Here is a 23,064-nt window from a genome sequence, read left to right as displayed (position 1 = left end):
TTTCCTCAAAGTGAAAAACTTCTGAGAGCAAATTTCGGAAAGAGTCAATCATGCAGGGCCGTATATAAGAAATAATGGACCTCATAATAGTCAGTAGACAGTGATCAGCACTTTTTCATGCCTGTGTTTCTTGTAAAAAGCCTGCGGTCAGTGCTGAGGGTGTCTGATCTGGAATCCAGGGAGATATTCTGCAAGTGAAAAGGGCACAAAGGCTAAAGAACAAAGCACAGGCATCGCTTTTGAAAGGAGTGTTTTCTGTTTTGTTCAACTTAGTTTGACTTAAAAAGGAAGCCCAATAGACAGAGATTGTGCAACTGAAAAAAACTTCCCTTGTGCTGTTCCTGTTCAGGAGATAAAATGAGGATAAATCACACAATGCAACAACCTGTCGAGGTAGCAACAGGCAAATCACGAAAACATAAAATGTTTCTCTAGGTTGCATTCAGCAGCATCTATGGTAACTCCCTTCTCCCCTCTTCCCCACCCCGCTGCAGTGCACAGAGTTTTCCATGTTGCCCACACACTTCTTGTCTGCACTCTGTGTGTTGCCGAGTCTCTATTCCATGGGATCCCCAAACTAACGAAAAAGTCAGCCTTCACCCACTGCCTGCATCCACGCATACCTTCTCTTCTTTTCTTCCTGTTACAGTGGGGAAAGTTCTACCTCCTAGAAAAGCCCAGTCTCCCAAATCTGTATTCTAGATATCTTCCCGTCCCATCTCTCAGAAACCCGTTTCCTCCACTAGCTGGTCTCTATCATGATCTTCAAGCTCTTCTTCTCTAGAGGAGTGTTTCCTGCTACATACAAACATCACTTTAGAGTCCTTTCTGTACCTATATTCTTCCAGTTACCCATTTAAGTTTCATCTCCGAGCCCTGCCCAAGCTTCTTAAAGAAGCATGTATACATACATTTTTGTTTTCTTACTTCTTTTGCAATTTTTAACTGAAATCTCAATTACTCTTGCTAAAACCACTGATTGGCATTGTTATTTTTCAACGATGGCTCCAAACAGCTCTGCTGGCTCTTGTACAAGAATGCTGGCCTTCCAAAGTGAGAGCCTGTTACCTCTCTCATTGGCCTTGATCTAGGTTTTTCACTGCTTTGATCAATATAATACCACGGGAGGGATGCCTGCGGGCTGACCTGGCAGCTTCCCCTTCTGCCTCATTTCTCCCGGAGCACTCGCTCAGAGCACTCTCTCAGAAATGAGCCGCCACACTGTGAGAACTCCAAGCTACACGGAGAGGCCACTGTAGGTGCTCACCTGCCTCAGGTCCTACATGCCATTTGTTCACTCTTCTGAGAGGGTTCTTCCCTCTCCCTGCTCCATCCCTGGCTAACTCCACTCATCCTTCTAATCTGAAACTAAAATTATTTCCTCAGAAATGCCTTCATTTGAAATATGCCAACTCAACTCAGGTATCAAAATTATAATTGGTCATCAGCATTGTATTTCTAATTCATAGTGCTTATCAACATTTTTAATTGCTATTTTATGCCAGAATTACTTTTAACATTTGTCTCCCCCCAAATACATAATTCTTAAGTTTATGTTGTTTATATAGTTTGCCATTATGGTAGGTGTTGTATCCAAGTTGCGAGCGAAAGAAATCTCCGAAGACTGAGATCAGTTTGATGTCAACTTTATTGGCCAAGTTTTACCTGCGCAGGGGCGAGCTTCCCAAATGAGACCGTGAGTCTCGCGGCTACGCAGAGCCGCCAAAATGGAAGTCGCGCCTGGCTTACAGACTACTGGGGTTTTATAGAAGCTAGCAAGCAAGCGCTATACAGAAGCAGACGTGGCAGTTAGTAATTCACATACAAAGACCGCGCATGGGAATTTCAAACCAAGCATTCTTTCATAAGGTGGGAAGGCAGGATGTTTGTTCATTAACCTAGTAATCTCCTGGCTCTAGCTAGCTAGTTTTCTATTTTCTCATTAAAAACTACAAAGCACTGCTTATCTAGCCTAGCCAGGGAGAGCGTCTGCTAGACACAGGATGTTTGCTTTGACTGTACTTTGTCTCTTTTATCATTTCTTTTCAGCTACAATGTGGTTCTTGTCTATTAAGGTTAAAATTTAGTTCTTAATTTCCTTGTTCCCAACATTCCCTGTAGTTTATAGGCAATTTCAATGGATCCCACATTCCCTCCTTCTCTTCTTCATTCGTCAAACCCTTGACTCATGTTCCTCTTGCGGGAGGATTGTATAGGGCTGAGATAAGACCATGAGTTTCACTGTTTCAATCCTACTCTGAATAAAGGCTAAAAGCTTATTTAGAATTATTGGTCCTAGGGTTAGGGCTAGTAGGAGGAGAATTAGAGGTCCAGCTAGGGCTGATATCAGCGTGGTTAGCCAGGGTGAGGTTCTATATAGGGAAGAATACCAGGAGGATGACTCAGTTTCTTGTTCTCTATCTTTAAGGCGTTTCGTGAGCACTTTTATACTCTCTCTAATAATTCCTGAGTGGTTGGCATAAAAGCAACAATCTTCCCCTAGGGCTGCACATACTCCTCCTTGCTGTAGGAAGACTAGGTCCAGCCCCCCTTCGGTTCTGGAGTGCTACTTCTGCCAGGGAGTCTACTTGACGTTCCAAATATTCTACTTGTTCCTGGAGCAAGGAGAGGTCTTTAGAGAAAGTTTGTGATAATGTTCTAAGACTATTTTCTCCATGAATTAATGCTCCGGCCCCTACCGCGGCTGACCCTATGACTCCGATGGTGGCCACGATGGGAATCAACAATGGGACTCGCTTGACTCGGGAGGGGACTTGTATCAGAAAATCTGGGTTTCCTCCATATAGGTATACTTGGGGGAATGATGTAAGCACTAACACAAAGCTCAGGGTTAATAGGTATTAGGCACTTAAAGATACCTTGAGTGCAGACAAACCATACTCCTTCTGGAGCTACTGTGATAGTTAAATTGCTAGGATCCGCCGGCAGATACACCTGGTTGAGGCAATAATCGCTGTAGTTCGAGGCCAGGGTATAGTTCGCTAGCAAGTAACAAGTGCCTTGCCCATGGAACTCAGCTAATGTAAGGGTACTTTCAAACTCACACTGTTGCAAGCTGCTTACCGGGCCGCTCGTGGGAAGGGGTTCTGCTCTGGGCCGTTCGCGGTGATATTGACCCCCTAAACCTACATAGAATGGGGGTCGAGGGCTAAGGCAAAGCCAGCAAGACTCAGTTATGTTAGGCTGGGTGCTGTTAAAGTAAGGAAATACCTGCTCCAACAGGCTTAATGCTGACTCTCCCTTATGGTGCGGTTTCTTAGCATAGGGGTCTCGACCTCCCAGGGGAGGTCTTGAGTCATCTAGTTGTGATAGTCTCTTGGTCTCACTCTGGCTGGTACTAACCTCTGCGGGTGCTGGGGCCGCTGAGGGGACCCCTCCTCCTGGGCTAGGGGCCGGCCTTGGTGGTCGTGGTGGTAATCTCCCTGCACCTCCCCTCAGTAGCGGCCTCCCGCGGGTAGGCAGCAGTTTAATTGTAAAGAAAGTTCCTGGGTCTGTGCCTGAAAGGTATAGTCTTAATCCCCATGTTCTCCCTTTGGTCCAGTCCGGATCACTTGGATTTAGGGACGGTCACGACTGTCGGATTACAATTATTGTTGGCACAATTGGCACTATTTTTATTTGGTTGGTGCGTTATTTGGTCGAGGGTGATATGTCTGTCTTTCCCCCCCCCTGGGTTCCAATCTTTGGCTAAGGTCTCACAGCCCCAAGACTTACAATAATAATCATTCAGGTAACCACAGGTCCCGCGTCGTCCTCGTGGTGGTTCAGGGCATCCATAATGGGGGCTAAACCAGAGGTTTCTATTCTTTAGGGCTGAGTTACAGCCGGCCCCGTACCCCAGGGAGTAGGATGATGGGAGGTTATCTCCGAGGGGTCCGTCCTCCGAGGCATGGTTCCTCCAGGCTACATCAGAGTCACAGAAGTGGTCAGCAAAAAACTTAGAGAAGTCTGTTTTTAGGTAAACTGGGGCATTTCCCCACGTATAGTTCGTGGCAATTACTGTCCCATCAGCAGTTCTTATGAGCACCCATTCTTGTTGCTCTAGGCTATGGCTTAGGGCGTTACTAATAGTCAGGAGTCTCAAATACGTGATAAAGAGAGTTTTAAGGGTTTGTCTGGGTCCCGACGGACCCGCCATGTCTGGGGTTCTTCTTCTTCACGTGGTTGGGCTGCCTTAATGTGGGACAGATGGATCCAGTAGGGTTTCTCCGCTATTCGTACAGCGGAGGGTGTGCTCAACAGTACCTGATATGGTCCTGTCCAGCGAGGTTCCAGGTTTCCCCTCCGATGATTAAGGATCCATACCCACTGTCCAGGCTCCGGCTGTTCGGACTTCTCTTTCTGTTTTCCTTCTGATTCCAGGCGTTGGGCTTGTTGGAAGGCACGCACTTCACTCCGGATCTCTTGCAGTGCCTGTAAGGACTTGAGGAAGTTATAGTTAGTAACTTCTATCTCTTCTGTGGTCAGCTTAGGGATCAAAGGCACTGGCTGTCCATATAATATTTCAAAAGGTGCCCAACCCTTAATATAGGGGGGTACATCTTACTCGAAAGAGGGCGAAAGGGATAAGCTCTACCCAATTTTTCCCGGTCTCTTCTCTTAATTTTATTAAGGTTTCTTTTAGTGTTCTATTCATTCTTTCTACTTGCCCTGAACTCTGAGGTCTATAAATACAATGGAGTTTCCAATTGATACCTAGTCTATCTGCTAGTTCTTGTGAGATTCTAGATATAAATGCCGGACCATTATCAGATCCTATGGCTATAGGTATCCCATATCTGGGTATAATCTCTCTCACCAGGATCTTGCAAACTGTAGAAGCTGTCTCTCACTCCGGGCATGTGATTCTACTATCTCATAACCACTTAACTGACATTTCACTCTTTCCACTCACGCACATTCAGGCCGCGGCACACCTCAGTCTCTCCGCATACAGGCTTCGCTGGCGCGTTTAGTCGCGGCGCAAACCGAAATCAATTACCAAATGCGACCTAGTCGCGGGAGCAAAAGCTCCGGTTCTCGAGAGCGTCCTCTCCTTGAGAACCCCGCGGGTGGACTACCGGCGACGTCTCGCCTACCACCTCGCGGCTCTAGTGAGTCTAGACTCCCAAACCAAATTCCGCGGCAAGCTTACCCGGGTTTCACTTTCTCAGCCTCCGAAGACTCGCCTTCTATCTCGCTGGGGCCTCCAAAAATGTTGTATCCAAGTTGCGAGCGAAAGAAATCTCTGAAGACTGAGATCAGTTTGATGTCAACTTTATTGGCCAAGTTTTACCTGCGCAGGGGCGAGCTTCCCAAATGAGACCGTAGTCTCGCGGCTACGCAGAGCCGCCAAAATGGAAGTCGCGCCTGGCTTACAGACTACTGGGGGTTTTATAGAAGCTAGCAAGCAAGCGCTATACAGAAGCAGACGTGGCAGTTAGTAATTCGCTTACAAAGACCATGCAGGGAATTTCAAACCAAGCATTCTTTCATAAGGTGGGAAGGCAGGATGTTTGTTCATTAACCTAGTAATCTCCTGGCTCTAGCTAGCTAGTTTTCTATTTTCTCATTAAAAACTACAAAGCACTGCTTATCTAGCCTAGCCAGGGAGAGCGTCTGCTAGACACAGGATGTTTGCTTTGACTGTACTTTGTCTCTTTTATCATTTCTTTTCAGCTACAATGTGGTTCTTGTCTATTAAGGTTAAAATTTAGTTCTTAATTTCCTTGTTCCCAACATTCCCTGTAGTTTATAGGCAATTTCAATGGATCCCACAGTAGGCAGCTTCTAAGATGGGCTCCAGTGATCCCTGACCCCTGGTATGCACACTCTTGCAATGCACTCTTCTTCAGTGTGCACTGAACCTAGTGAGTCACACCCAATCAATACATATGAAAAAGTGATGAAATACGTAGCCCTGGCTGGTGTAGCTCAGTGGATTGAGTGCGGGCTGCGAACCAAAGTGTCGCAGGTTCGATTCCCAGTCAGGGTACATGCCTGGGTTGCATGTCATGACCCCCAGCAACCGCACATTGATGTTCTCTCTCTCTCTCTCTCTGTCTCTCTCTCTCTATCTTTATCTCTGTCTCCCTCCCTTCCCTCTCTAAAAATAAATAAAATCTTAAAAAAAAAGAAAGTTAAAAAAAAAGAGTGATGAAATACCACTTTTATAATTAGGTTGTAAAAGACTTCAACTTGAGTTCTTGCAAGCCGACTCTAATCTATTGACTTATCAACTTGCATGTTTGGCCAAGGCAAGTGGCCGTGTTGGAAAGACCCAATCAGCAAGGAGTGAATTCAGGGCAAACACTGGCCAGCAGGCTGTGAGGAACCAAATCCTGCCAACAACAATTTGTGAGCCTGGACACGGATTTCCCCACAGTTCGCCTTGAGATCCCTGCAGCCCAGTAGGCCCTTAGACTGTAGCCTGAGAAGCAGAGGACCCATCTAAGCCAAGCTCAGATTCCTGACGTGCAGAAATTGTGAGATAATAAACATGTGTTGTTTTAAGCCACAAAATTTTAGGGAAATTTTTTAATGCCACAATATAATCAATGTGTCTCCTATACCAAAAAATAGGAAATGTTAGTGACAGTGTTCTAAGCACTTCATAAGTAATCGTTCATTTAATGGTGGCAGCAGCCTTAGGAGAAAGCGCTATTATCTAATTTTATGTATGAGGAAACTGAGGCAGGAAGGTTCAGTAGCTGACAAAGTTCACTCAACTAGTAAGGATTAGAGTTAGTGCTTGGGTCACATAATCTAAATATTAATTAAAGGGATTAATTGTTACATAATCTAAATATCAATTAAATGAATAGATAAATAAATAAATGCCTCTATTACTCTTCAAAATAAAAAAAATAATATAGATATTTTGGGGGCCACTAAAACATGTTCAGCATTTTAACAAATCATATGAAATTAGTAAATACACATTTAGTTGGCTCTCACTGTACACTAGTCTGTGAGGTCTTGCAGTTGACATAAAATACGTATTCCCCAAATCTGATGTAGACAGTAGAAATGAGAGACACTTTATACTATTTACAGACCAGTTCAAGAAACCATGCAGAAAAGCCTGGTCACTGGCCATGATTTATGGCATGAGATTTAGGGCCAAGGCAGGTGAATCACTTCACTGACCCATATTACCTTCCTCGGCTGTAAGCAAGTCATTTTTGCACCTTGAGTATCCAATGGGTGTTTTATAGGATACCTTCTAATGACCTAGTATAGGTCATACTGTGTAACGTCAATTCCCTCCAGTTCCACACCTGCAAGCTGTGCTATGTGACTCATGTCAGATGATTTTCTTGTTATAGCTCAGATGTAGTTTCCAAACAAAATAGTTCCAAAATACAACTCAACTCTAAAGCCTGAGACCACCTGCTCACACACCCTTTCTGTATCCTTTATTAAAAGCAAAAGTGAATTCCCAAACAGTCATCACTTCAAAAGTTTTATTTGAATGAAAGAGAAATGGGTGGGACTATACTCATCAGCATTAAAGCTATTTTACCTCCTGAGATTCTGTGGGTGTTTGGGCAGTAATATAATAACAAATATGCTGATATGTGTCTGCAGGGAGTGTTATGTGACCATGAGTCATTATGCCCATCACTTCAACGCTGCTTTTGTAGCTGGCAGGAAGTGGTGTGTGTCTCCAGAGCTTAAGATGGGCCTCAAAGTAGGTGGGGCCTAAGAAAATCTTGATATAGTATGAAGAGTATATTTCTAAACTAGTTACAAGGTCACCCCCACACTATGTTAGAGGTCAAGTCTATCTCTGAGAGGTTCCACATGGATTTCTAGAATATTCTCTGCGTTGAGCACTTTGGCTGTTCAACTCATTTCTGAAGCGTGTGGGAAAGACAGCATAAAGTCATCAAGAGAGCACTTGGCTTGGAGTCCATCTGTGGGACTTCCATTCAAGTCAGTTCTTCCACTATCTCTCTGCGGCAACAGTACCTCAGAGCCAAGGTCAGCACCGTCACCCCACACCCACTCCAACTTAGTCAGAGATGTTTCATTATCTGGCCCTTGCCTTTCACGTACAGCCTAGTAGCTTTAAACCTTCTATAAAAGAAAAAAATAACTTCTCCATTTCAAAAGTAGGACCACTGCCCTTCATAAGGGAGCATATAGCAAGGGACCATCAATCCCTAAGTATAAACCAGTTACCCAATCTCTCATCCTCTATACCACTTCTCAGAGTAGGCAAATGATTTCCGCAAGGCCACGTGGCTCACAGTAATGGAATGAAGATCTGAGCCATGGTTCCCTAGGGCAGAGACTCAGCCACACCTGATTCTGACCTAAGGAAATATCTCCACAGCCTGCTAGTCCAGGCCAGGGCTGACTAGGGCTAAAGTGTAAATCAGGTCCTCAGGTTTCTTTCTTAGCACACGTTTCCCACCTCAGACATTTAATCCGTTCCCACCCATTTTCTAGAAAAGAATCAGTCAAGAAATGTGAGTGTAAATCATTACCTTGCCTCCCCTGAGAGATATTTACATTTAAAATACCTAGCTCTTCAGAGTAAACGAATAAACAAAACAGAAACACACTCATAAGTACAGAGAACAGACTGTTGTCATGTCAGAGGGCAGGGGCATTGGGGGGACTGGGTGAACAAGGTAAAGGAGTGAAGAGGCACAAACTGGTAATTGAAAGTAGTCATGGGGAGGCAAAGCGCAGCATAGGGAAGAGTCAATGACTGCAGTATGTACAGGGCCAGGTGGGGACTGGAAATATTGGGGGACAACTGTGTGAAGAATATGTCTAACCACTGTGCCGTGCACCTAAAACTAATACAAAACAAAATTGAATGTAAACTATTATTGAAAGAGAAAATTAAAATTAAATAATAGAATACCCTGCTTTTAATAGTGATGATGGTTTCACAAGGTGAATATTTATCTGCAAACATAATTTGTATACATTAAATATCTATAGCTTTTTGTATGTCAAGAATACCTCGAAAAAGCAGATTAAAAAAACACAAAAAATCCTTGCCCTATTTTGGCCTAATAATTTCTCAGAAACTTGCCACGAAACATCCATGAGCAAATGTGAAGGGGAGAATGAGGCAGAAATGTGTGGGCAGGGCACACAATTGTTCTCAATGCCTCAGAAATCATGCTACACAGAGTTGCCAACCCCATTCATGGTTCCTTGACCAGAGGTACCTGTTTTGCATCTAAATGAGGAGTGGAGATTACTCGTACATGCAAGTCTGTTTAATTCAACTTCAGTGAACTCAGGACTCTATAGTATACCTAAAAGCAAATAAATAAATGATGGTTGACACCCTAGGGCACATCACTATCTCAGTGGAGAGCCAAGCACACAACGAAGACAGGAAACAATTAAAACACAAACAAAAGTAATATTCAGTGAGCTGATATGTCAAAAAAAATGGAGGCAATGACTGCTGTAGAAGATTCAGAGACTGGAAAAATCAGCCTATGCTATGGAATTTGGGAAGCAATGACTTGGTATAAGCCTTAAAGGATTTGAAAAGGAAAATAAAAGCATTAGAAGGAGAAAAACTGCTCTGGCTGGTGTAGCTCAGTGGATTGAGCATGGGCTGCAAACCAAAGGGTTGCCCATTCGATTCCCAGTCTAAGGTACATGCCTGGGTTGCGGGCCAGGTCCCCAGTAGGGGGCATGTGAGAGGCCACCACACATAGATGTTTCTCTCCCTCTCTTTCTCTCTCCACTTCTCTCTAAAAATAAATAATAAAATCTTAAAAATAATAATTTATGAGTCAAGGTCGCCAGCTTAGGAAGTTAGAAGAGAAAAAGTGTCAGCTCAAGTTGTGGGAGAGTGAAGGTACGAGGGAAGTTGGTAGTTTTGCCATCTTTGCTGGGTGCCCATATGAAATCTGTGGTGATGATTTTAAAGAGAGAAATTCAGCAGAGCTGCTTGATGTTCTGCAACAATGCTCAGCTGTTAGACCAGGTGCAGAGCAAGCAGGGCTGAGTTTCATCAGGCTTCTGATGGTACAGATGAATATGACCAAGACAAGAGAATAAGGGGTGTTTTGAAAAGAGTGGTGGTGCCGTTGGACCAAGGAATCTACACTCTCCCTTCTTTCCTCCTTTGTTGGCTCAGCTGCCTGCAGGGCATCGTGCTGCTGCTGCGAGTTCCAGTGGTTGGGTAGCGTGAGGCCAAATGATATGGAGCCCTAAATGCCCAGGACAGAAAGTGGACTTGATCTTTGGGAAAATGAATCGTCATCCCTAATTTTTTGAACAAGGAAATGATCAAATTTTTTAAAAAATCTAACAAGCTTCATAAAACAAAGGGAAATTAGGAAAAGACCAGGTTTCCACTCTTCTTCTGAGCAATCAAGATTTTAGTGGGGAGGGGGTATGTACACCTGAATTTAAACAATAGAACATGAACACTGTGATTGAACATCATCTTAGTATATCAATTTTATTGACTGTGTAAAGTCTAGTTTAAAGAAATTAGTGACATGTGATTCCCTTTTCTAGGGACTGTTATTATAAGCATAATGACCAACAATGAGGAATTTTCTCAGAACGGTTCAAATCAAGGATTCTTCCATTGTCCTGAATAATATCCGTGTACTTATTAAACCACATGCTTCCCTTGTTCTCTCTGAAAAATGTTATTACCATAACAACTAGACCAAACATGTTGACATTAAGAGAACAAAGAAAGAATGCAGATTAAAACCTTATGTAAAAGAGATCCCAGAATATAGGCATAGGCAGTTTACTTGTTAAAAAAACCCACCATGTCAGAACCCTGAGGTCCTCCTCAGAAAGACAGTCGACTCGATACATTAAGACTAACAACTGCCTCGGGACTGATCTTGTCTAAAATGGTTAAAAAAGTCATTGCTCAACTACCCAGGCTATTCCTAGGGAACGCAAGGCACACAAACTCAACTTGGGGACACTGATTGGACATGGAAGGTGAAAAACAGTTCAAACTGCGTCCATTAGATCACCCTCTAGGCCAGTATATTTCTAGGATATGAGCCAAGATGCTACAGCAAAGAGTTTCCATCAGGCAAGTGGCTCACATGAAACAGAGGTACATTCCACTTTCACGTACCAGTCAGGAAGGGTCAGCTGTGTCCTGAGAGCCTCTCAGTGGTCCAGATTGGGTCTACGTAGCTCTGCCATTGTTGAGGACAAGAGTTCTCAAATGTTTTGGTCTTAGAGCCCTTTACACTATAGCCATTATTGAGAACCCCAGAAAGATTTGTTTATGTGAGTAATATTTATTGATATTTACTATATTCAAAAGAAGAGCTAAAAAGGATTAAAGTGATTGTTTATTAATTTGCTTTTTAAAACCATGATAAAACAAAATATTATGTTTTGCTAACATAACTTATTTTATAAAAATAACCATCTCGACAAAAAATGATGAAAGGAGTGACATTTGATAGTTTTGAAAACATCTTAATGTCTGACTTAATAATTGGAAACAGATAATGATAGTGGTGGTGATGTTGGTGATGATAATAAGGATGATTGAATGCTTCTGCATTAAATCTGGTGCAATATGTTGTTTTAGCTAAAGTCTGTGAAGAGAATCTAGCCTCATACAACTACATAGCTGAAAAAAGGGGGATTTAATAGCCCTTTCAGATCATTGTGAATATTGTTCTTTGATACAACACCAAGCTCAAGTAGTAGTTTCTTAATGGTTAGTTGCAATATGGAATCAGAAACCATACCAATAAACTTTTTCATTTTCTGTTATATTAAAATCTATTGGCATGGTGCTTATTATATAACTGAATATATTTGTCAACATTTGTTAAACAAACAAGCAAAATGTCTTACTTTACATTTCCAGTGGATCTTTTAACCCATGCATGATTTTGTAACATTATGCATTGGTACTTTAGAAATATTTCATTCACTGAGTTATACAGAATTTTCAAATGTTGATACATTTTATTACCCGATATTAGAAAATGATGTTTATTACTATCACCACAAATCTCATCAGAAAAGTTTTAAATATCGAGATGCTGCCAAGTTCATGGTGGCAGACACCTTTCCCCCAAAACACAAATTTTCACTTGAAAACACAAATGTTATCATTGGTAACAAATATCACTCATTGTTGAAGGGACAAGCTGATTTTAAAAAAACACAACATTTCTGTATGCATCAGAAATACTTGTACACACCTCCTACCTATTTCATGACATAGAATATCAAAGAGACATGCGCTCTGCAGCCACAAGTTAGTTAGACTGATGATCCGTAATGCTTCTTCAAGGAGGTTCTTAACTGAAGCAGGCATTCTGTTGTTTTGTTTTGCTCCCTTGCCAAGCACGAGGCTGTGAAGAATGTGATTACTCTTGGGTACAGCTGGCTCTCCCTGCCTTGGTTCACGCTAAGGCACCAGCAGTTTTACACACCGCTGCTTTGGCACCAACAACACAAATGCAAGACAGTAAAAAAGGCAAATAACATCTTAATATGATTATGAAAATAGTTTGACACTTCAGACCCCCTGAAAGGGCCTCGTGAATCTCCAGATATCCGCAGAACACACTTTAAGACCCCCTGCCCGTGATGCTGTTATCAGTGTGGTCGACGTTCCCCTGGGGAGAAAGGAAAGATAATGTGCAAGGCAGACACTTTCTTTCTACATAAGTGACCAAAAATTTAACTGTCAGTTTCCATCAATGACAGCGTAGCTCTGTGGCCATCACTAGCTGCAGAGTGAACTGGGGAAAGTGGTCTCTAACAGGCAACTATAGTATGTGGAAGAAAGGGAGGGTGGATCTGGGCATATAGCTAACATTCGCCCGATTGATGAGAAAGCAGGTCAAGTAAGGGAAGAGCCGTGCTAGCAGGACCACAGACAATTGAAGACATAGGGAATCCAGCTCCGCACCAAGTAACAGGATGTAACTCTGGTCAGAGAGAACCTAGAGGTTGTGCAATAGGAGAAAAGGGGTGGTTACAATCACAGATGCAGACCTGTGACCAGAGGAATGAAGGACCAGGAAAATACAAGGTCTGTCTGGAAAAAGTCCATCCATTGTTCATATAGTGAGAACTGTTTGTGCAACATCGATGTAACCTGGCAGCCAAGGAGATGGACTGGGATGCCTGTGTGTGAACAATGACGACTTCACTGTACTAGTCAGTGGGGGCGGTAGACACCACTGAGTGAGCATGTGTTCTGTGTGGCCATCACATTCGAAATGACTGACCAAGTAGAGCAACTAGTCTGCATCAAATTTTGGTTTAGCTTGAACATTCCTCCAAGGAAACTATGTGGATGATTCAGAAGGCCACAGCTATGGGCAACTGGTGACTGGCAGCTTCATCACAACAACATCCCTGCTCATGCGTCATGTCTTCGGCAGAGTTTTTTGGCAAAACATCAAATCACCCAGGAGACTGAGCCCACCCTGCAGCTCAGATTTGGCACCCTGCAACTTCTGGCTTTTCCCAAAACTAAAATCACCTTTGAAAGGGAGGAGATTTCAGACCATGGATGAGATTCAGGAAAATATGACAGGGCTGCCAATGGTGACTGGGAGAACTGTGTGAGGTCCCAAGGTGCTTATTTTGAAGGGGACTGAGTGGTCATGGTCCTATGTACAATGTTTCTTGTATCTTGTATCTTCTTCCAAAAATGTCTCTATTTTTTCACAGTATGTGACTGGATACTTTCTGGACTAACCTTGTCGTATATCCTCAAAAGGAGTCGCAAGCATCACAGCCAAAAGCGGACCACTGGAGGGACACAGAGCAGGGCAGCACAGGGAACAGTAAGACCCCTGAGCAAAGAAGAATGCAGGTCATGTGTGGGTTTCGGTGAGGTCATGGGGCCTCCAGTGACCCCATCAACCCAAAAGAATCTTGGGTTGTAGGAAAATTACTCACTGGGCTGGGCCAGCAATCAACCGCTCTGTGACTTTTACTGTGACCTTACCTTGTCCCCAGGCTGGGGATCTGGGGTCAATCTGGATGGTTTTATGATATTTTTATAGTTTCATTTGGTCAAAACATATTCCTATTTGAGAGTAGAGTCCAAACGTTTTATTTGCGTTATTCCCTTCTTGATAGCAAAAAGAACAGAACAGCCAATTCTGTAGGAAACATGACATTCGGCAGAAAACTGATGTGGACTTAGTGCACAAAGGAAAATAGAGGTAAATACAGATAGCTCTGGTCACAGAGAATGACCCTACTCAAAGCAAGCTGCTAGAGGCCGAGCCCACACTGACCGTGCACATCTAGATAAAAGAGAAATGTGGGAGCAAAAAGTTTTTAACTGCTGTGCTCTTTCTGATATTCCCATAAACACAGAGATTTTTTTAAAAAAGGATGGAAGACCAGATCCCGGCCAGCCAAGGTTCATAAGTCCTTGGGCTTCATTCTGTTGGAGGCAACAGAAAGCCCATCTGTGTTACCTGGTGAAAGGGGTTTATGATAACACGATTGTCCAGAAACTGTCCTCATTCATGTTTTTCCCCATTAGCTCTTATTTTTACCTTGTACTGGCATTCTCCGCCCTTTGAGGGAAAGCAGTTTGTTTAAACGTTATTTTGATATTTAGCTCAGATTAGAGGGCATACAAACAAGAAAACAGTAGAAATGAGAGACACGTCAGAGCCACGGAAATGAGAAGGAAACGCTTGTGCCCACTTCAGAGGTTCGCACATTCCTTGTGACTAAGCATTAGTTCTGAATCCCAGACTTTGGGCAGGCAGGCAAAAGGGAAACATAATTGTTTACAAGGTTCACACTGTAAGAAAGGAGGAAGCAAAAATTGTGTTGGCTCTAAATTCTCATATTTCTCATATGAGTCCCTTAATGGGGGGTAGCAAGGTACACAGCATGCTTCTGCTCAATACCAGTTCTGTGGTCAAATATGAATCAATGCTCATTTACCTACTAAGCCTATGACTTGTGTTACTGATCTTTGTACAGATTTCCCAACAACCTACAAGAGCATGACGAATTCCAGACAGAATGAACAACTCTGGCTGTTAAATTATTGCAGTTGATCTGATATATGTCTCATCTGGCAATACCTGGAGGTGCACGAGGCCCTAAGCTACCTCAGTGGCTGGTTGGGAAATGCTGTCTTCAGATGAATCGAATGGTCCAAGACACTGAGCACATCACCAGCTTCTGTGACAAGTCCTTGCTTTTACATTATAGACCTTAGCATGCAGTCCTGACTCTGCCAGCCATAACTAGGAAATCTAGAGCAGATCACTGAGCCTCTTGGTATGGCCATGTCCTTATTTTTTTAAATGAATAAGAAGATAGCTGCCATATTTGAGACCCTACTCTGTGCCAGTCTCTGTTTAACATCTGTTTTTCCTACTGGATTCTAAGTCTCATGAGGGTAATGACAGTATTTCTTTTGCTCACTCTTGTATTCCCAGCTTCTAACACATAGTAGATGTTCAACAAAGAGAGTTTTAACTGACTAACTGTCCGGTGTCATACAAGACCTGCAAGTGTCAATCCCATTTGACAGCTGCAGACACTGAGTCTCGGGAGTTTAACTGACTTGGAGAAAGTCACAAAGCTGGTTAAACAGAGTAGGCTGAGGAGCCCCAGAGCCTGGGCCAGTGGCACAAGGCCGCAGCAACGGAGGCACACCGGAGCATGTCACAGGGCTCCTCCCAGCCCTGAAGTGCAGTGATCCCCACAACCGATGGGCAGCCAACATCTCTTCACACAGGTGTGCCTGTCATTGAAAGAGTTCTTGCTTCATTAAATTCCTCAATTTTTTACCACCTCAAGCCCCAGATCTGTGGCCCCAGCAGCTTTGGGCATCGACCAAAGTAGTGAGGCAGGGAAACCCCAGAGAAGTTGGTTTTATTCAGGAGGCCTCTGACGGACATCACCCACTTCCTGCAGTGACCTTGAGGGACACAAGTACCTTATCCTCATTCCACCACAGAGACTTAGCACACATGAGCGTTACCTGGAATCACTCAAATTTTAGAAATCTGCATAGTAAACATCTGCTGATAAAGCAGTAGTTAGATGTGCAGAGCATGACAAAATGAGCTATTTCATCGTCCTTTCATTTTAACACTGAAAATAAAATGAAACGTTCAACTTAGCTAGAGCACCTTGTTCTGCTGGTGTTCTTAATCTTACAGTTCCTTCAACCACATATTACCCATGGGGGATGCAATCCCTCAGTAACTTCCTAAACATGTGCTTCCTGTTTGCTGAGGACTAGTATAAAGGGTGTGACAAATCTCACGAAGCATTAATAGGGACAAGCCACGTGTTCCATTGTATTCTGATCAACTGAAAGTTACTAGCTTCCCTCTCATCACATGTTGGCCTCATCATTTCACCCTCCCACCTGCACTGCTTACTCCCTCCCTGGGGATGAAGATCTAGAAATCAGAACCTCAGACAGCAAAGTCAATATTGAGCTTCCTTATTTCTCTTGAGACCCTCCTTTTGGGAGGAGTGGGGGAAGCTGTATTTATCATCTTCGCTGGATTTCTGAACCAGAGAAAATACGTTGTTTCAGCACTAAAGCCAAATCCCTGATGCCCTGTACCCTTCCTGTCATCCTGCAGATCTCTATTTATTCCCATTTCATATTCCAGCTTGCATTCCATAGAAATAACATGTCCTTAAAGCTCAAAACCAATAAATTGTGTTTTCTTTGTGTGGTTTGATATGAATCAGGAAGAACTTTAGGCTCTGTTCTCATCAAAGCCAAATAGCCCTGTGGACATGGCAATGAAGTTGTGATGGGGAGGTAAGAAGGGACTCACCCTTTACCCTTGCCACGAGCCTCTTCATTCTCCAACCACCCCCTCCCCCACTGGCCACCCGACACCTACGTGCAGCCGGAATCGAGAAACTGGGGGTCTGCCATGACCTCTGCTATTGTCCACAGGCACAAGGCATTGGACCCAACACTGGACAGGGAGGATAAAAGAAAAAACGGCACAGAAAAGTAGAGAAAATAGAGCAGTAAGTACAAAGTGCAAAGGCAGCCGAGGGACGGTGGAAAGAGACAGATGAGGCAGGAATCATCGGACTGTGCTTGCACCAAGACTTGTCTGCTGATGATAATAGTAATAACAACAATAACACTTACTGAACATTTACTGCCTGGTAGCACTTTTCTAAAGGCATCACATTTGTTACCCATCTGTTCCTTGACAATATCTGAGAGGCAAAATTTCTGCCCTTCTGTAGCTGTTACGCTAGTCAGAAAATGGGATAAGCTGGTGAAATATGCAGTGTGTGAGAAGGTGATCAGTGCTGAGGACAAAAGTAAAGCAGGAGGAGGTATAATGCTTGTCAGGGTGGGGGCAGAAGAAGGTCCTTTAGCTCAGTGTCCAGGGAAGGCCTCACTGAGAAGGTGACATTTGCCAGCCTCGTCAGCTGTGCCTCTTCTCAGGCATTTCTGCAACATTGAGGCCCCCAAAACATTTATTGTGTTTTTTGAACCTGTTACATGTTTGTGTTATTGTTGTTTGCATTTCCGTGTGTTTGAAGCCAAAGGAATTAGCAAAGTGTGGCCTCTCTGAATCATTTTGACTCAATGCAATCATTTCTTTGGAAATTTTGTCCTGAGGAGGAAGGCTGGGGGTAATAGTATGTTTTATATTCCCCCAGCTGGTGTTATCGAATTCAGTATATGGAGCTTCAGGACATGACAGGTAAAGCAGAGGACATATTATGAGAAAGTTAACCCCATTTCATTATGTCATTACAAGATCACTTGAGTCACCTCGCTCGCACTTGGACTGCTGTTTGAATGCTAGGAAGGCTTTGCGTGACATTACGGGCTGGCATCACATTTGCCCAGTTTTCCTCTCTTGCAAAGCAGCACAGACAGGGCAGCATGCCCTCCCCACAGCGCCCGTCTGCAGGAGGGAAATCTGTGAGGACGGATGGGGAGACAGGGCTGAAACGGATGGGCTCGTGCTTGGGGTGACTTTAGTCTTATCACTGATGTTGTTGTTCAGGAGGCCGAACAGAGCAAGTAGAACAGACAAGGCTCAAGACCCTTCACAACGCTAGGAAAACATGGTGCCCCAGAGGCAAAAACGAGGATCTAACACAGAACAAACTGTAAACACACACACACACACACACACACACACACACACACGTGCGCGCGTGCGCCCTGAAATGGAATCTTTCATTTACATGTACATTTCGACTAGAAAGAGAAAGAGTTGGTCAAGCAGAAACTTAAAAACTCGGCAAGGAATGCTGCCAGAGGAAACAGGTGCCCTCTCTTTGGTCAGCAACAAAAGTGAATCCAAGACGTGAGGCACCTCGATTAATGAACAGAGAAGTGGGGAAGCGGGCTCTTCAGGAGCTGCTCTGACTGGCTCGTGGGAGCTGACTGTGCACATCTCTGCTGACCCCCGGCATTCAGTGGGGTCAGGGTGGAAGCCTCACACAGACCATGAGGGGAGGGAGCACTCACACGTAGAAATCACCAGGGCAACAATCAGAGCCAGGGCATTGTTCTGTTGGGGTTTTTTTCTTCCCATGGAGAGCCTGTTGCTCAGCCTTCACCAGCACATGCCTAGGTGAGGAAGCAGTTGTTCTGGATAAACCAAGTGACCTTTGTTACCAATCGAAGGCAAGAATGAGAGGAGTAATTTCTTAAGGCACGGCAATATTTAAAAGATGTGAAATAAATGTGCTAATGGTAAAGGTGCTCTAGGGAATTCAGTGCCAAGTTCATTTCAGGCAGCAGCATTCCACGCAGGTACAGGAGATCCCAACAATCTATTAAACGCAGGATTGTCTTGACATCATTAAACAAATGAGGGGCAACACATTTGTTGAGCCGGCTGACCCACTCATGATGAGGACTCCTAGTCAGTTTTCTTTAAGGGCTCTAGAAGCCCTCGAAAAACAAGTGGTCAACTTACTCCAAGACTTATGTCACAAATTCAAGGCCAATTTTCTACTTTAGGCTGATTTTGAAAATACTCTTTAATGCCCAAAGTTGGAGAAGTTAAAAAAAGTATACGTATGAAATTAGGTTCATCCCACAACCTAGCCATATACTGTCTAAATCACCAATGGAAGCCACAAACATTCCCTAATTATCCTAATTATTCTTTCTCATCAAAGATCAAAGCTCCCATTAAAACTGCAAAGGGTGGAGCAACAGTATAAAGAACCACAAGAAAACAAATGTCTGCCAGAAAGTCTCCATGTTCTGAGCTTGGAAATTTGCAAGCTGACAGAACTCTTGTAAGTCCCGAGGATATATTAAATTTGACATCACTCACTACTGAAATTGTAAGCTTTCTAACAAATAACTTAGAGCAGGAGGAGACACTTTGTTTATTTGCCCTCATGTGTGCAGAACCCAAAAATCACTGCCTGTGCTTCCTCAGGCTCCTTTCCCAAAACTTTTCTCGGGAATTCCTGTAGCAGAAATAGTCACAAACCAGTACCAAGTGGGAGAAATGACCGTTCTTTACTAAAATGAAGATTTTATTTGTGATATCTGCATTCTTTCTATAGATTTCTTTGGGCTTGTTAAATTTTCAAAAAACGTTATTATAATGTAGCATAATGGTTAAAAATAAAGTCCTCGGAGACAGCCAGCTCTGTGTTTTTTCTTTCTCTGCTACTTGCTAGCATCGTGACTTTGGACAAACTACTTAGTAGAAATTTTTTTCTTTCACGTAAAATGGGGATAAGAGTGCCTAATCTTCATAGTTCCAGTAAAGATTAGATGAGACACTGTATGTTAAGTGTTTAATGCAGGGCTTGGCTCAGAATAAACCCTCCATAAATGTCAGTTATTACACTCGTAGCTTTCTCAGTCAGTCTTCCTGAAGTCACTGGCTTAACTGGTGCATGCTGATCCCCACAAGACACTGGGCACTTACGGCTGCTACACTCACCTCCAGCACCCTTGCACACTTCTACTCTCAACTATTCTCATACACACAGGCCACTAGATTCATACACACAGGCCACTAGAACAAAATACTGCTAATATATGGGGTATGAATGCATTGATTAGGACTACTGGGGGATGGTTCAATGCTTTAGAGTTGTGTCTAGAAGGTTGCTTCAAAAGTACCAAATTATCCATCCACTGAGAAATGAATAACTAGAAACAGCAGAGAATGCTGTGTGTGTGTGTTCATGTATGTGCACCCAGATGCTGCATGTTGAATAAATGAATAATGCAGAAGGATTTGATCGATGCTTGAGGGAGGAGGAGGGATGAGCACAGGGAGGAGTCTTGGTGTGACTCTCTTCCATTTGTTCTAGTTCGGTGTCTCAGGGTAAGCTAGTAGCCTAAAGTGGGGACATAGAAACAAACTTAAAGGTCTGGATTCGAATAAGAATATTTTAGGGCTCAATGATTCTTGGAATTGTAGACTTTCATATGAAATAATGATGTATGCACAACAAGACAAGCTTGGTGTGCCATGGGGATGAAACACAGAGCAGGCCCCTTGATTTGCGGGTGTGAGTACACCAAAGCCAGAAAGACTCGGGTTCCTGGAGCAGGGGTGGGTGGGACAAAGCCGGAGCACTGAGCTGGGCCTGCTGTTGGGCCACAGGGCCAGGCCAGAACACTTATCTCACTAATTCCATGCTAATGTGGCAAATGTAAGCATTTCATAGACATCTAGAATTTTTATTCTAATTTATTTAAGTGTAGGTAGATGTAGTTGGTATTCAACAATGACTTTTTAATCTCAGTGTGAGACAAAAAGCCCCAGATGCAATAGCGACTCTTGGCAGATTTCTCCTTTGTGCAGTCAATAAATTAGAATTAAAATTTTACAAAAATCACTCTAAGGAAGGACCTGCCTGTGTCTGTCTTTGCCTCACTGTAATCAATAGAAAGGAGTAATGGTTTTTCAAATGTTAGATCATTGCCATTTGGGAGAGATTATCATCTGAGCCCATTTTAGCCAGAGCCTCAAGGCAGTGGGCAACCAGCCAACATAATGAGATGAGCTGCATTAAAATCAATTTGTTAATTTTTAATGAGGCTTCAAAATGCCCTAGTATATTACTTAATCATTTTCAGAATGCACTGCTGCTTCTTTACTATTCCCCTTTCCTGTACATGAAAAAGCTAACTTGTTTTTAATCGTTTCCATTCCTCCTTTCATCCCCTGGAAAGCCATACTAATTCTCTGCTATTACCGTCACTAACCAAAGCAGCCCATAAAACTGAAGATCAAATGTAATGAAGGAGCATTAAATAGCATGGCAGGATTTTCAAAGCAACCAAATTCTATGACTCTATTTACAAAAAAAAAAAATGGATTCACAGTTTTAACTTAGGGAGTTAACGTGTTGTGGGTGTTTGTCTTCGGTAGCAATGCTGCAAGTTGTGCAGGATATGGCACACCATTGCACGTCCATTGAGTTAAATTATATACAAAATGTCACTGCGAGCATTTTCTTTCAACTAAATTTTAGAGTGACACTGGACAAAATGAAGGGAGAAGAATTTCGGAGGGGGCCTACTGACCAAGTGATCTGATTCATGAGCCCCACAGCTCACCCCAGTGCCAGGTACATAAAAGGCATTCAATAAGTATTTTTCAATTAATTCTTTGAGAGAGATGTATTTTTCGCTCCAGAGTTGAGAAGCCATTCAGAAAGTACAATGGAGTTATAAGGAGCACAGGGTGAAGGCAGCGTGAAACCCACAAGGCAGGAAACGGGGGCTTCCCTGGAATAAAGGGCAAGGCCTGCGCTTCCCACGAGAGCAGACGTGCGCCACGGAGTGAGTCTCCCACTGAAGGGGACTGTGACTCGAAGGTGAGATGCAGCATTTTCATTGGCCGTTGAATATTGAACATCTAGAGAGTAGAATCTCTCTGTTTCTATAGCTCAAAAAGAAAAGAAACAACTAAAACCAGATCTTCCACGATTCCCATGGTAGTAAATTATAAAGAATTTTCATTAAAAAAAGCCACTTTAGGCAACCATGTGAGGCACGTGACAATAGCCTTCAAAATCTCCCCTTCTAGGATGTGAGCTTACAAGAGCAGGCGGGGTCTGCACCTGTCTGTTCACCTGTTCTGTTGGCACCAAAAGTGCCAGAGCAAGCATTAAAACTAAATCAGTGGAAGCAGGTTCAAATCCCAGCTCTACCTCTCACCAAGTGCAAAAGGGAAGTCTCTCTGATCCTTAGTTTCCTTCTCCATAAAAAGAAAACAACCCCTCCTTCACAGGGTGCTCTGATGATCGAGGCCCAGGAATCTGCATTTTACACAAGCAGGTGACATGATTCTGACTTGGGTTGTCTACATAGACACCAGTCATATTCTGAAAAACACTGCCTTCCACCCAAACATCTTATTGTCTGGAGGAGGAAACTGAGCCCCAAGTGGGATCAAAAGATTTACTCAAAGAACTTGTTACTTTGAAGAAGACTTGGGTGGGGCTGGGGGGTCACAGAGAGCAGAGGGCTGCCAATGGTAGGGCAGCAGAGGGGGTCTTTTGCTTCCTATCGATACTATATCCATGTCTCATGGAATTCACATACCACTCCACTTACTAAGCCACACTTACGATGTTTTAAAAACAAATTTCCAGCAATGAAATTGCTGAATCACAGAATATGCATTTTTGAAGGCCTTTGATACAAAATTGTCTTCTCCAAGGCTTATACCAATATGTGCTCCCAGCAGATAAATGGGTAAAGGGGCCCATTCAACATGCCACCAAACAATACCTCAGGACATGAGAGAGGGCCACCTGGGGCTCCAGCCGGACGCACAGGGCTCTGTGGAGGCTCCTGGGCAACATGACTTCCCAGGCACAGCATGTTGTTTTTGACACAGACCTGAGGTTGCTTCTTGGGTTTACAGTATGTTTTTAGAGGGTTGGTTGTATCCTTAATCTTGTTATTGATTTGTGATGAAACTAGATTGCTTCCCCAAAACTGTAGTTCATCGATATGAAACCACAAAATCTCACTCCCAGAAGAAGCAAATTAAAAATGCTGATCTGGATGGTCAGCTTTAGTCAGTTTCACCACATGAGCCTGAACAGTGCCCAAAGTCAACATGAAAGGCAATA

This window comes from Phyllostomus hastatus, unplaced genomic scaffold (assembly GCF_019186645.2).
Source record: "Phyllostomus hastatus isolate PE091 unplaced genomic scaffold, TTU_PhHast_1.1 phas_scaffold_78, whole genome shotgun sequence".
Taxonomy (NCBI): domain Eukaryota; kingdom Metazoa; phylum Chordata; class Mammalia; order Chiroptera; family Phyllostomidae; genus Phyllostomus; species Phyllostomus hastatus.
This window is presented reverse-complemented; position numbering follows the sequence as displayed.